We start from the raw sequence: 12,785 nt of genomic DNA, 5'->3' as shown, positions 1-12,785 counted from the left end.
CCCACACAGCTCCCCCCCCCCAACGGCCTTACCAGGCTGCCTCCCCCCCCCACCCCCTGCACAGGGACCCGGGTCTGCTCGAGAGGAGCCGCCACTGGCCGGCGTTGCTGGGGGTAGGTGGGGGTCCGTTCCTTCTCGAAAAACTTTGCAAAAGATGGAAACTCGCAGAGACGAGAGCCGACGTGTGCCCAGAAACGCGGGGGCGCGAGTGTCAAACTTCGGAGGCCTGGGGAGAGGGGCGCAGCGGCGTGCTGCGGGCGCGGAGGGGGCGCACTTACTACTCGGCCAGGCGCCGGGCTCGGGGCTCCGCGCTCCTGCTCCTCCTCCGAACGGGTCCTCGCGGCTGGCAGCCTGGGCTTCCCGCTCACATGCCCCGGCGACGCAGCTGACCGGCGCGCGGGGCTGGGGCGGCCGGGCTGGGAGGAGGCACGCCCCCCGCCGTGGGCCGGGGAGTCGCTCCGGACTCGTGGCCACCCTGGGTCCGCGCCCCACCGCGGGCCGCCGTCCCGGGCGGAGAGCTCGGTTCCGGCCGGGCGGCGCCCTCCGCCGAGCCAGGCCTCTCTCTGCACTCTGCCCTCTGCCCTCTGCTCGCGGCCGTCTCCCTGCCTTCCGCGGTCCTGCTCCCTGACTCGCCGGGACGCTGCGCCGGCCCGCCCGCCCGGCTCTCCGGCTCTCCCGCTCTGCGCCCGGGCTCGGTCCCGAACCAGGGCCTCTCGGCGGCTGGCCGCTGGGCCCGGGCTCAGACCTGGGCTCGCCGCTCCCGGGCCGGGGTTCCAGGACCCGCCACTTGCACAGTTCAGTTCAAGCCGGGACTGGGAGCTGGGCGCTCGCAGCTCGGTGCTGCGAGGCGACTCCACAGCCTCAGAGGAGAAAGAGGGAGGGAGACAGAGAGCGGGCAGGGGGAGGAGGAAGGAGGAAGGGTGGGGAGATGGAGAAGGAGGGAGGGACAGAGAGTTCCCTCCTCCTCCCTGCAGCCAGGTCCATCCAGGCATCCGCAGCTGGAAACCTCTGTCGGAAAGGGGAGAGCGGCGGGGGTGGGTGAGAAGAGAAGAAAGAGGTGGGTTCCGCCCCCTCCCACTGCTCAGGTATGAGGGTCGCTGACCAAGAATCTTCGCTCCTTAGAGCAAGACCCAAGAAGTTGTCCATCCAACTCCCGGCCCCCCTTACCCTCCGGCCAGCCAGGATTCAGGGTTTCAGACCCTGTTTCTGAACCTCCCTTAGGACCCTCATCCCACCTGCGGCTACACTGCCTCCTAATGCCTCAGACCATTCTCTAGTCCTGGCATCTGGCACTCTCACAAGTTCTCTCTCTCTCTTTTTCCCCCCTTGAGCTGTTTTGCATAAAGGAGTATTTATATTTATATATTTTGTATAAAGGAGTATATTTATAAAGGAGTAATTCAAAGTATTTATCAAATACCTATAATATGCCTGGCCCAGAAGGGTGCTGGGGACACCAGGATGAATGAGAGGGTGCCCTGCCCTTTCTGGATTCCCATTTTGTGAAGGAGGCAGATGAGTGAACGCGGAATTCCAGAGAGGTGGGAGAGGGCCAAGATCAGACCAGCACAGGGGGCCTGGGGACCACCAAGGGCACTCAGGTGGGGGGGACAAGCGTCAGAGTCTTCTTGGGGAGGTGGTCTCTGAACTGGGGCTCAGAAAGTGGAGATGAAAGGAGTAGCAATCGCGAAACCGCAGAGAACGTGCTGGCCAGCGGCTTTTCAGCAGGTGCTGGTCAGCCAGGTTCATAAGGCCTCCTGAGGGCTTTGGATCTCCTCATTTCCCGCAGCCTTCCTGACCTAACTCCCTTTCTTCACCTTTTAGGTCTCAGCCCAGATATCACTTCTTCCAGCAGGATGTCTTGACAGCCCAATCTGGGTCAGGTGCCCCATCTAAGTATGGGCTCCGGAAGCCCCACCCCCCACCCCAGGTTGTAGATAGTGTGGCCACTGTTCATGTGCGTGGCTTCCCCCACCGGACTGCCAACTCCCTAAGAGCGGAGATGTCTGGCTGGCTCACTGTTACATCCCTGGTGCCTAGTGAGGGCTTGGCAAAGAGCCGGACCTTGATAAAAGGCTGTTGATCAATTGGTTGATGGAAGGGAATGGGAAGTCACTGAGGGATTCTGAGGAGGGCCTCTAATGAGATCAGTCTAGCTGGAGGCAGGGAGGCCGGTGACCAGACAGTGGCAGTGACCAGGGTAAAAAAGTCACAGGCCTGAGGTAAGCTAGGGATAGGGAGGGTGGAAAGAAGGGAGGGGGGGGGATGGAGGTGGAACAGGTCAAAGTGTATGGCTTTTGGATGACTGGATGAAGCCATTTCGGAAACCAGGGGTCACCCAAGTGCCACCAGTCCTTCCTCTTCCCAGCCAGCATGCTTGTGTTTTCCATATACCTGGTTGTTTTCCTCTGGCCCCTTATCCGTGTCAACGGGCACCTTCATTGTGGGTCCCTCCCCTTTCCTTTGCCACAGCAGAGTGAGAGAGGAAGACAGAGAGATGGGCTATGGGCTCTCCTCTTTTCAACAGCCGCCATCCACTGTATCTGGCGACCACCCTTCCCCATCACAGCCGCCAAATTGAAATTTCTTTTTTTTGGTTTTTGTCTTACTTTCTGTTAATTTTTAGTACATCAATAAATCTTTTTTTCACTTGTCAAAGAAGTGTATTTTTTTCTTTTTTCTTTAAAAAAATTTTTAATTTAAAAGAAGTTTTAAAAATTAAAAAAAAAATCTTTTTTGTTTTTGTTTTTAGTAATCTCTGCACCCAACATGGGGCTGGAACTCATGACCCGAGATCAAGAGTTGCATGCTCTTCTGACTGAGCCCGCCAGGTGCCCCTGAAATATTTTTAAGTATCTGCCTACTACATCTTACACACAGTAAGATAATATACATATATAATTCTGTTTTCATATACAGTATCTATTTGTACCTTATCCCAGTTCTATGAGGTTGGTATCATTATTGCCCCCCCCTTTTTTTTAAAGTTTATTTATTTGAGAGAGAAAGAGAGAGAGAGAGAGAGAGAGAGAGAGAGAGAGAGAGAGAATCCCAAGCAGACTCTGTGCTGTCAGCAAAGAACCCAACTTGGGGCTCAAATTCATGAACCGTGAGATCATGACCTGAGCAGAAACCAAGAGTTGCATGCTTAACTGACTGAGGCACTCAGGTGCCCCATCATTTTAGAGGTAAGAAGAATGAAGCTCAAGGTCATGGCCAGTCAGTGATGGGAGGAAGTTGTTTGAAGATTCTAGGTCTTTCTATATTACTACCTCATTTCCTGGGAACACCCATCAAAATGACACTATTGGACCTAGCTGACCACTCCCTCCTTGAAACACTCACTTCATGACTCTACACCCCCTAAATTTCTTCTGACCTTACTGGTTGCCCTTTCTCACCCTCCCTTATCTATATTCCTTCCTCCTCCTCATCTCTGCATCAGTGTTTCCCATTGTCTCCCTTCTGTATCTCATTTTCCTCTCTACCTTCTCTCCATAGGTGAAATTTCATGTTTCCATAGCTTTAAATACCAGCTATGTACTGATGAGTCTCCCAATTTTTTATGTAAATCTCCAAGACGCCTTAGGGCACCTCAGACTCCTGTATCTGACCACCCACTTGACGTTTCTACCCAAGGATCTCACAGACATCCTAACCCTAACAGGTTCCAAAGTGGACCTCTAACCGTCACCCCCAAGCCTATGTATATACCCTGTAAAATTTTTCCCATCTCAGGAAATGGTACCACCCCGAGGTTTGAGCCAAAAATCTAGGAGTCATCCTTGATTCTTTCTTTCCATCCACCCAAATTAGTGAGTGCTGTTGATCTGTCTCCACAAATATGTCCCAGTCCTCCCCTTCTCTGTCTTCCCTGTCCCCACCCTGGCCCAGATCGTCCTCATCTCTCAGCTAGACCACCAAAGCCTCACTGCTTCAGAGAACTGAGACCACCTGCAGTCACATAATTTTACGAAGGCTGCTTACATCGACATGACTTTAATATTTGTTCCAGAAATTTCTTGCCCAGGAAGATAAGCCCGTAAACCGGTAAATAATTTTATTATTTGCTCCAGGAACTTCCTGAAAATCAATTTATCTGAACAATAGACTGCTCAAACGGCCCCCTTCTCGGGACAATAGTTTGCTTCACCTGGCAAACCACTAGCTTATCAAACAATTGTTTATTTTGCAAGACCCTCCCCTCGCCGTATCCTCCAATCCTGAACTGTTATTTTACAAACTTTGCCCAATCCCAATCAGATCTCTATATTGAAAGATCTGCCTTTACCCAGACTTCAAGCCCTATAAATATCTCTTTACCTGGAAAGCACTTCCCCAAACACTGCTCTTCCCAGAGCAACCTCCCTTTCATCCTCTGGTCTCAACACAAATGTTCCTCTCTTTATCTTCCCTTCCCCACCTCCTCCCACCCCGCCAAGATCATCCTCCACATTTTATTCTCCTGCTCACGGCCCATTTGCCTCCTTCATAGCACTCACCACGCTTGGTACTTATGTTATCTGTTTTCTGCTTCCGTGTGGTTTTCTTTTTTCCTGTTTCCCTTCTAGACTGTGGGCTCTGTGAGGGAAGAACCTCGTCTGCTCTATTTTCCATTTAATTTCCAGAGCCCCTTGTAGATGCTCAAAAAATATTTGCTGAAGGAATGACTTTGGCTGCAGCCAGTGTGATCTCCAATCCACTTCATGTGGCTGCCAAGCCCTCCTGAGACGCCTGCGGTGGGGGCTGTGGAGCCCAGGGGTGCCGGGGTTCCCCACTGCTCCCTTTAACCTCCAAGGTTAGAGACAAAGGGGCCAATGCAAATGCCCATGGGAGAAAGATTAAGAGGATTAAATTCACGGAATGGTGTGAATTGCTTTCCTCAGTGTTACAGGAACAGGTGAGGGGGAGAAAGCTCCAGAGAGAAAGTGAGCTGAGGAGCTGGAAGAAGGAAAGAGCCGTGAAATCCCTGTCTCGCTTTGCCTCAAGGTCTCTCCTGCTTTTCCCCAGGCCGCAGCACCTTAACATTTTCCATTTTCTCTGTGAAGAGGAGGATGCTTGTTAGCTGGGTCAGCTCAGGGTAGGCCCAGCCTAGTGGAGCTTGTCTGAGCACCAACTCTTCATCCTATGGAGGAAGTGCTTTTTTTTTTTTTTTTCTTTATAGCCAGACTTGCCAGGCAGAAGCTCTGAGATCTGATGGCCTTTGTGGGTGCTCCAGGAGCCATCTTTCAGAGTCAGGCACTCCCTTCAGGCTGAGCTTAGTGGGGCTCTACTCAGTTCTACTTGAATTTGCCCAAAGAGTCCCACTTGGATATGGAAGCAAATCAAGGTGATAACAGGTGGATTCACAGAATGTGAATCATTTGCCACAGAACCTGAAAATATAAAATCTGGAAGGAATCAGCCTTCCAGAACCACCTTCTCCGTCTCCCCTCTTTGTGCACAGAAAGAAGAGGTATCTTGCCCAAGGCTGGCACTTAACACACATGATCTCCTTTAAGCTATCAACAGCTCTGTGAAGATGGGGACTGTTCCATTCTACAGAGGAGGAAAATGACACCCCAAGATGGGAAGGAAAGTTTCCAAGAACTGCACAGTGAAGACTGGAAAGGGCCAACATTTGAACCCAGGTTTTCTGGCTCTCAAAGCCAGGCTTTGTCTGCTATACCATCCTGTTTTGCTTCTTATGGGGTTTTGGGGTCCTTAGAATCTGAACCATATAAATTAGCCCTGGAATATTATTCAACAGCCTAGATTTTGGCCCAGGCCCTAGGACTAGAAACAGCTCTCTCCTCTTATGTGACAGTTGGCTCCCTGTCCCCCAAATGGAGGACTGTCTCCAAGGACGGGGGACTGACCAACACACTTGTGTGTACACACACAGGGACCTCACTCAGTGTGCATGCTCCCCTAATGCCAGTGACTTGAGTCCTTTTTACACACACATACACACACACACACACACACACACACACACACTCTCTCTCTCTTCCAAAACTTCTCCACTCCATTCTTCCCATGTTTAGCTACCATGAGGAATTGAGCTTGGGGACGAGGGATGAAGTAACACTTCTCACCTCCAGAGCTAGCAAACATTCTCTCCCAGTAAATTTAACTATTAGTAGTCCTAAATACTGGGGGCAAAAATCAGGCCCCGTGTCTTACTGATCGATTTGGAATGGGTGCAAAGGCAGGGCTACCGCCCGCGGGGGGTGTCCACACACCGTTGGTCACCGCACAATGGCTGTTGTCTTCTCTCCTCCTCTGGTTCACTCCTGTTCCTTCCCGCAGGGCGGGGGCTTGGGCCCCACCTGAACCGGCAGCTGATTGAGGGAGAGAGGGAAAGAAATGAAGAGGGTATTCCCTTCCCAGGAGCCCGGGGGAATTTAGGAAATCCTGGGGTTGCCTCCTCATTCTCCTCCACCCGCCCCCCCACCGGTTTATAATGCCCCACCCCCATCACCTAACTTTTTTTAACCCTCTTTCCTGTCTCGAGGAGACCTAGATCCCCATCCTGGGAGGGACTGGCAACAATTAACAAAGGCACCATGGAGTAAAGACAATTAACAATCCAGAAAAGAGGGGAAAGAGAGGCTTTGTTCTGGTCACCATGGCAACGGAGGGGGGGAGGGAGGAAGGAGGAGGAGGAGGAGGAGAGGCCATCCAGAGAGGCTGATACTTTCACTTTCCTTTCATCCCTCCCCTGTCCCGCCCCCTTGGGTTTCTGCCAGGGAGACAGGGGATCTTGAAGAACACAGGACTGGGACAGGCCCAGTCTGCAGGCTGGAGATTCAAGGTGGGTGACTGTAAGGTTCACGCCCTAGCTAAGAACTCACTCTGGCTAGAGAGAGCGCCTCTGGGCCTGAAGCAAAGGCATCCTCCCCTTCCTTCTTTTCTGAAGGGCTTATCTTGTGCCAAGAACTGTAAGCAAGTCTCTGCTTTGGACAGCTTGTGGTCAAAAAGAGCTTGAGTGGCTGGTGCTTCCTTCCTGATCAGAGTCAGGGGGTAGGGCTGCCTCCGAGACTTGCAGGGCCCACTGCAAAATGTTAGGTTGCATCCCTGTTGCAAAGTTATTAAGAATTCAGGATGGTGGTAGCAGAGCATTAAATCAAGCGCAGGGCCCTCCTGAGCACGGGGCCCTATGCAACTGCACAGGGTGAATACCCATGAAGCTGGGCCTGGGCTCTGTGCGCCTGCCCAGTGTGCATGAATGTGCATGTGTGTGTGTGCAAGAGGGAGAGAGAGAATGCTTTGGGGCAAATCTTTCCTTCCTGGATTTCTGTTTCCTCAACTATTAACGAGTATATTGAACTAGGTGATCTTTGGCTTGCCTGTTCCACGGGTCTGTGTTTTCTCTTCTCCAGGATAAGAGGAGGATTTTTCAGGCTTCTCTCTACTGCACACAGTTCTGAACTCTACCTCGGAGCAAGAGAGAAACCAAGTATAGAAAACTCATCCCCAAGTGCTCTGGGGTCCAGCTCTCCCAGGCTTCCCTGTTTGGAAAAGGAAGAAGACAATGAAATATAAGCTCCAAAACCCCACTAGAGATCATGCTGTTGGCTTAGGGGGAATTGGAAATCACCCTCCATCTCGCGAGTGCTTCTAGCCAGAGCAGAAGCTTCTTGGCAGGAGAAGCCAGGCGCACCAGCCCCGCCTCATGGATGGGCCTCTCCATTAGCCATAGGAGACTGCCTGCCAGGCTATTTCTTGCTCCCAGCAACCCTAACATCATGAGAGAAAATAGGCTATGGACTCCAGAACCTTATCTTTCTAGGACTCAGCCTTATCGCCCTGTGGGTCCAAGTGAAATGAAGAATATTAATCAGAAACTAAAATCAAGGAGAAAAAAAAAATCCGTTCTGTCAGAGGCCCTAAACCAAGCAAGAGGTCAAAGGTCCTGCTCTCTGCCTGGAGGGTATCCTGTCAGGCACTCCTTGCATGGATGCTATTATGGGCTGAACTGTGTCTCCAAATTCATCTGTCCAAGCCCCCAGTACCTCAGAAGGTGACTCTACTTGGAGACAGGGTCTTTGCAGAGGTAACTGAGTTAAAATGAGGTCATTAGGGTGGGTTGTAAATCCACAGGACTGGTGTCCTTATAAGAAGACATCTCTACACAGACACACAGGGAGAAGATGGCCGTCTACAAGCCATGGAGAGAGGCCTGGGACAGATCCTTCCCTCGTGGCCCTCCGAAGAAACCACCCCTCACAGACTGCTAGCCTTCAGAACTCTGAGCAGATACATTTCTGCTGTGCGAGCCCCCCAGTCCATGGTGCTTTGTAAGGGTAGCAAATTGACATGGATGCTTAAAGGTTGGGAGGTCTGCACAACCTTGAGGCTGCCTGGACTCACAGAGTGTGTCTGTGAAAGGGGGGTAGGCTTTTGTACTAGCATGGTTGCATTATTTTAATTTGAAACAAAATTGATCTATTACTCTCTTCCCCCATAGCCTAGTCTTTTAAATTTTTTATTTCTTTTGGTATTGCTTTAACACATTTTATTGTTTTAATCCCTTTAGTCTTTTATTTTTCTGGTTTTAATGATTTTACTTATCTCTGTCATTTTTAATCTCTTTTTCGTCTTTGTTCTAGCCATTTCATACTATTTGCTTTTATCTCATCTTATCTTCTAGATTTATTGTTATTGTATTATCTTTTTATTCTCCATCTTTTATTTCTAACCTTTGCCTTATCGTGTCTTTGTTCTATCTTTTCATTTCTTTTTAGTTTGTTTAGTTTATTTTTAGTTCATATTATCACTTTGCCCGCTGCCTTTTTTTTTTTTTTACCGTTTTTACCATCTTTTTATTTCTTCTTAGTTTACTTTATCTTTTTATTGACTCGTGTATTATCTTCCATATTTTACTGTTTTCAATTCTCTCAGCTTATTAAATGCGGAGGCTGGAAACACAGCCCTCAGGGGAGAGCTGCCAGGCTAACCCGGACCCCAAGCTGAGGAGGCTAGATGTTCTGGCTCCTCCAGCCCGCCCAGCAACTCCCAACAGATGCCCCATTTGCTCCAAAGTGGGCCCCTCCTATCTCTAAGAATCAATCTGTGTAACATGGGAGACCTTGGGATAAAATTCTCCCGGGAAGATACCAGGTTTGCTTACAATAATAACACATTTGAGTTATGGAGAAGCCCAGCTTTCTCCTATCACACGCCATCAAACTGCTCTCTGTGGACTCAGTCACCTAAAGTTCACCATCAGTAGACATCAGAGCAAGCGTCTAAAGAAACCACACCACTTGTCAGGGTGGATCTGGTGGGTAGGAAATTTCACTTTGTGAAAATCTCTCAACAGACCTCCTCAGGTTGCATTTTAACAAGAAACCAAGTGGTCTTGATTCATGCCACAAAAGTCCTGGGGGAAAGGCACAATGAAGGGTCTCTGAATTCTTCCGTCTAGCTGTCTTTCATTCATTCATTTATTTTATTTTTTTTTTAATTTTTTTTTTTTTTTAATTTTTTTTTCAACGTTTTTAATTTATTTTTGGGGCAGAGAGAGACAGAGCATGAACGGGGGAGGGGCAGAGAGAGAGGGAGACACAGAATCGGAAGCAGGCTCCAGGCTCCGAGCCATCAGCCCAGAGCCTGACGTGGGGCTCGAACTCACGGACTGCGAGATCGTGACCTGGCTGAAGTCGGACGCTTAACCGACTGCGCCACCCAGGCGCCCCTTTAATTTTTTTTTTTAACGCTTTATTTATTTTTGGGACAGAGAGAGACAGAGCATGAACGGGGGAGGGGCAGAGAGCGAGGGACACACAGAATCGGAAGCAGGCTCCAGGCTCTGAGCCATCAGCCCAGAGCCCGACGCGGGGCTCCAACTCACGGACCGCGAGATCGTGACCTGAGCTGAAGTCGGCCGCCTAACCGACTGAGCCACCCAGGCGCCCCCATTTATTTAATGTCTGTATTGAGAAGCTACTCTGTGCCAGGAATTAGGCTAAGAAATGAGGATCGAGTGAAGAGCAAAGAGAGCTAGGGCCCTTGCTCTCTTACAGTTTATAGTCTGGTAAAAAGATATGATATTTACCTGGCTCTGATCGACCTGACCTGCCTTCCTTGCAGACAAGATTATAGGAGGTTGTTATGGCCAAGACTGCCAGTTGTTCCCCCAGTGTGTTTTTCCCTTCTAGAATAATACAAGTTTAGGCTGAGAAAATGACTACCAACCAAAAGACTGCATTTCCCAGGCTCCCTTGTCGTGAAATACAGCCAGGCACCTGGGTTCTGCCCAATAGAACCTAGACAGAAGTGAAACCTACAACATGCTGGTTCTGCCTCGTAGGACCTAAGCAGAATGGTACATGCAACTTCCTGGTCATATCCTTAACAATAAAGTGTATTCTTTCCATTCTCTCTTTCTCCCTTCTGCCGGCTGGAATGTGGGTATGGGGACAGGAGTTCTTGCAGTTGTGGGATAGCCTAGAAGGCCATGAGATGAATGAAGGGCATTGAAAAGGGAGTTTGGGGGTGCCTGGGTGGCTCAGTCGATTAAGCGGCCAACTCTCGATTTCAGCTCAGGTCATGATCTCACTGTTGGTGGGTTTGAGTCCCCCATCTCGCATAATGCTGACAGTGCAGAGGCTCCTTGGGATTCTCTCTGCCCTTTCCCCACTCACACGTGCTCTCTCTCTTTCAAAATAAGTAAATAAACTTTAAAAAAAGAAGAAAAAGGAGTACGGGTCTCTAATACCACGGAGCCCCTATACCGTTCTGTACTGCCCATTCTTGGACAATTACAGGAGAGACTAATAAATTGCTATCTGGTATAAGCCACGGTGACATTGACCTTTGTTATGGCAGCTGAATCAGCTCTCTTTAACATGTAGGTCTCCCCCAAAACTTTCTCTGATTTTGACACAAGCGTGGAATCCTATCTTTCCGAGAACTTTTAGAGAAGAATTAGATATACACTAGCTGGGTTACTCCTTTAGGCAAGGGAGAGAGAGAACCCTTCCTTGTCACCAGAGTGCACAAGGGTGGGCACCGTCACTTTGTGGCTGGACTCTGCATTTTGTGGCTGGACTCTGATTCTACACAAGCCTCCTTGCTGTGTTCTGTTCTGTTGAGTCTCAGAAAAGCAAGCTAGGTCTTAGCACTTGTTCCCACTTTAAATATCTTTTTCATGACAACCTATATGCAAACGGGAGAATATTCTCTTAAAAACACTCCTTCATCAGTGCAATCTACACCAATGACCAGAGTGACCCTACCCCTCCTCCAACAGTGTGATTCTTTCCAAATATTCTACTATTGGCTTAGCACTCCAAGTTGGCCCTCTAGATGTTTACTTCCATATTCCCCAGTCACATTTTCAGTAACTTCTTCAGCTGTCGGAGTTCCCTTCCTTCAGCCCTGCCCCTCTGCAGACCGACACCGTCTTGAAAGCCTGTAGGTTTCTCTACCACTGAACACCCTGTAGAATGCTAACACTGTGAATTCAGTCTTGCTTCTACTCAGTCAGGTGGCAGTCGCCCTTTAAATGAGTGTGTTCAAGGGGCGCCTGGGTGGCTCAGTCGGTTTAGCGTCTGACTTCAGCTCAGTTCATGATCTCAAGGTCTGTGGGTTTGAGCCCCACATCGGGCTCTGTGCTGACAGTGCAGAGCCTGGAGCCGACTTCAGAGTCTGTCTCCCTCTCTCTCTGCCCCTCCCCCACTCATGCTCTGTCTCTTTCTCTGTCAAAAATAAATAAAAATTAAAAGAAAAAAATTAAATTAGTCTGTTCAGGCCACTATGACAAGATGTCACAGGGTAGGTGTCTTAAATAACAGAAATTCATTTTTCACAGCTCTAGAGGCTGGAATTCCAAGATCAAAGTGCCAGCTATTTGGGTTCCTGATGACAAGTCTCTTCCTATCTTACAGATGGCCGCCTTCTGCCTGTCTCCTCACTTGGTGAGGAGACAGCTCTCATCTCTCTTCCTCTTCTTATAAGAACTAATCCCATCATGGGGGCCCCTCCCTCATGATCTCATCTAAATCTAATTCACTACCAATGGCCCCATCTCCAAACACCACCACATTGGGGATTTGGGCTTCAACGTATGAATTTGGGGGAAATACAAACATTCAGTCCATAATATCATCCCCACTCCCTTCTGTCTTATTAACTGCTGCATCAGTCCCTAGAATAAATAAAGTCATAATTCTGCATAATTCTAAACTGCCAAAGGATAATGATTATATCCTTCTAGAAGATTCCTTGAAATTGCCTCCTGTATCTAAGGTATTTCTCCCAGTATGGGGCTGGATACAGTTCTCAGTAAAACTATTACATCTTATTTGAGGATGTAATAGTATAATATCTATAAAGAGGATTAGATTCTACAAAATACTTTAACTTCTGAGCAGTAGGCCCTTTAACTTGTTGGGATGAGCCCTGGGTGTTGTATGGAAACCAACGTGTCAATAAATTATGTTTTAAAAAAAAGAAGTAAGCCCTTTAAAGTTCCATGTGTAAGGGCAGCTGGCTGGCTCAGTCGGTGGTGCATGTGACCCTTGATCTTGGGATTGTGAGTTTGAGCCCCACGTTGGGAGTAGAGATTACTTAAAAATAAAATCTTAAGAAAGAAAGAAAGAAAGAAAGAAAGAGAGGCAAAGGTGACTTGGCCATTTCAATCTTAGTGTCACTAAGCTTCCAGATTGTTAATATTTAGAATTTTTTTTTTAACGTTTATTTATTTTTGAGACAGAGAGACAGAGCATGAACAGGGGAGGGTCAGAGAGAGGGAGACACAGAATCTGAAGCAGGCTCCAGGCTCTGAGCTGTCAGCA

At 49.0% G+C, this 12,785-nt stretch overlaps 2 protein-coding genes across 3 annotated transcripts in view; one reads left to right on the top strand and one right to left on the bottom strand.

Annotated features, from left to right (window-relative positions):
* Positions 1–364, bottom strand: part of SOX13 (SRY-box transcription factor 13) — a 46,005-nt gene extending 45,641 nt beyond the window's left edge. For both annotated transcript variants that reach the window (XM_049634430.1, XM_049634431.1), the window contains exon 1: positions 279–364. The gene's annotated coding sequence lies outside the window, so the exon portion shown is untranslated. The remainder of the gene's footprint in view (positions 1–278) is intronic.
* ETNK2 (ethanolamine kinase 2) overlaps positions 1–12,785 on the top strand; it is a 407,034-nt gene that overhangs the window by 66,536 nt on the left and 327,713 nt on the right. The window lies entirely within an intron of this gene.

Source organism: Panthera uncia, chromosome F1, assembly GCF_023721935.1.
Source record: "Panthera uncia isolate 11264 chromosome F1, Puncia_PCG_1.0, whole genome shotgun sequence".
NCBI lineage: Eukaryota > Metazoa > Chordata > Mammalia > Carnivora > Felidae > Panthera > Panthera uncia.
The sequence above is the reverse complement of the archived record's forward strand: the minus strand, read 5'-3'. Positions and strand labels throughout refer to the sequence as shown.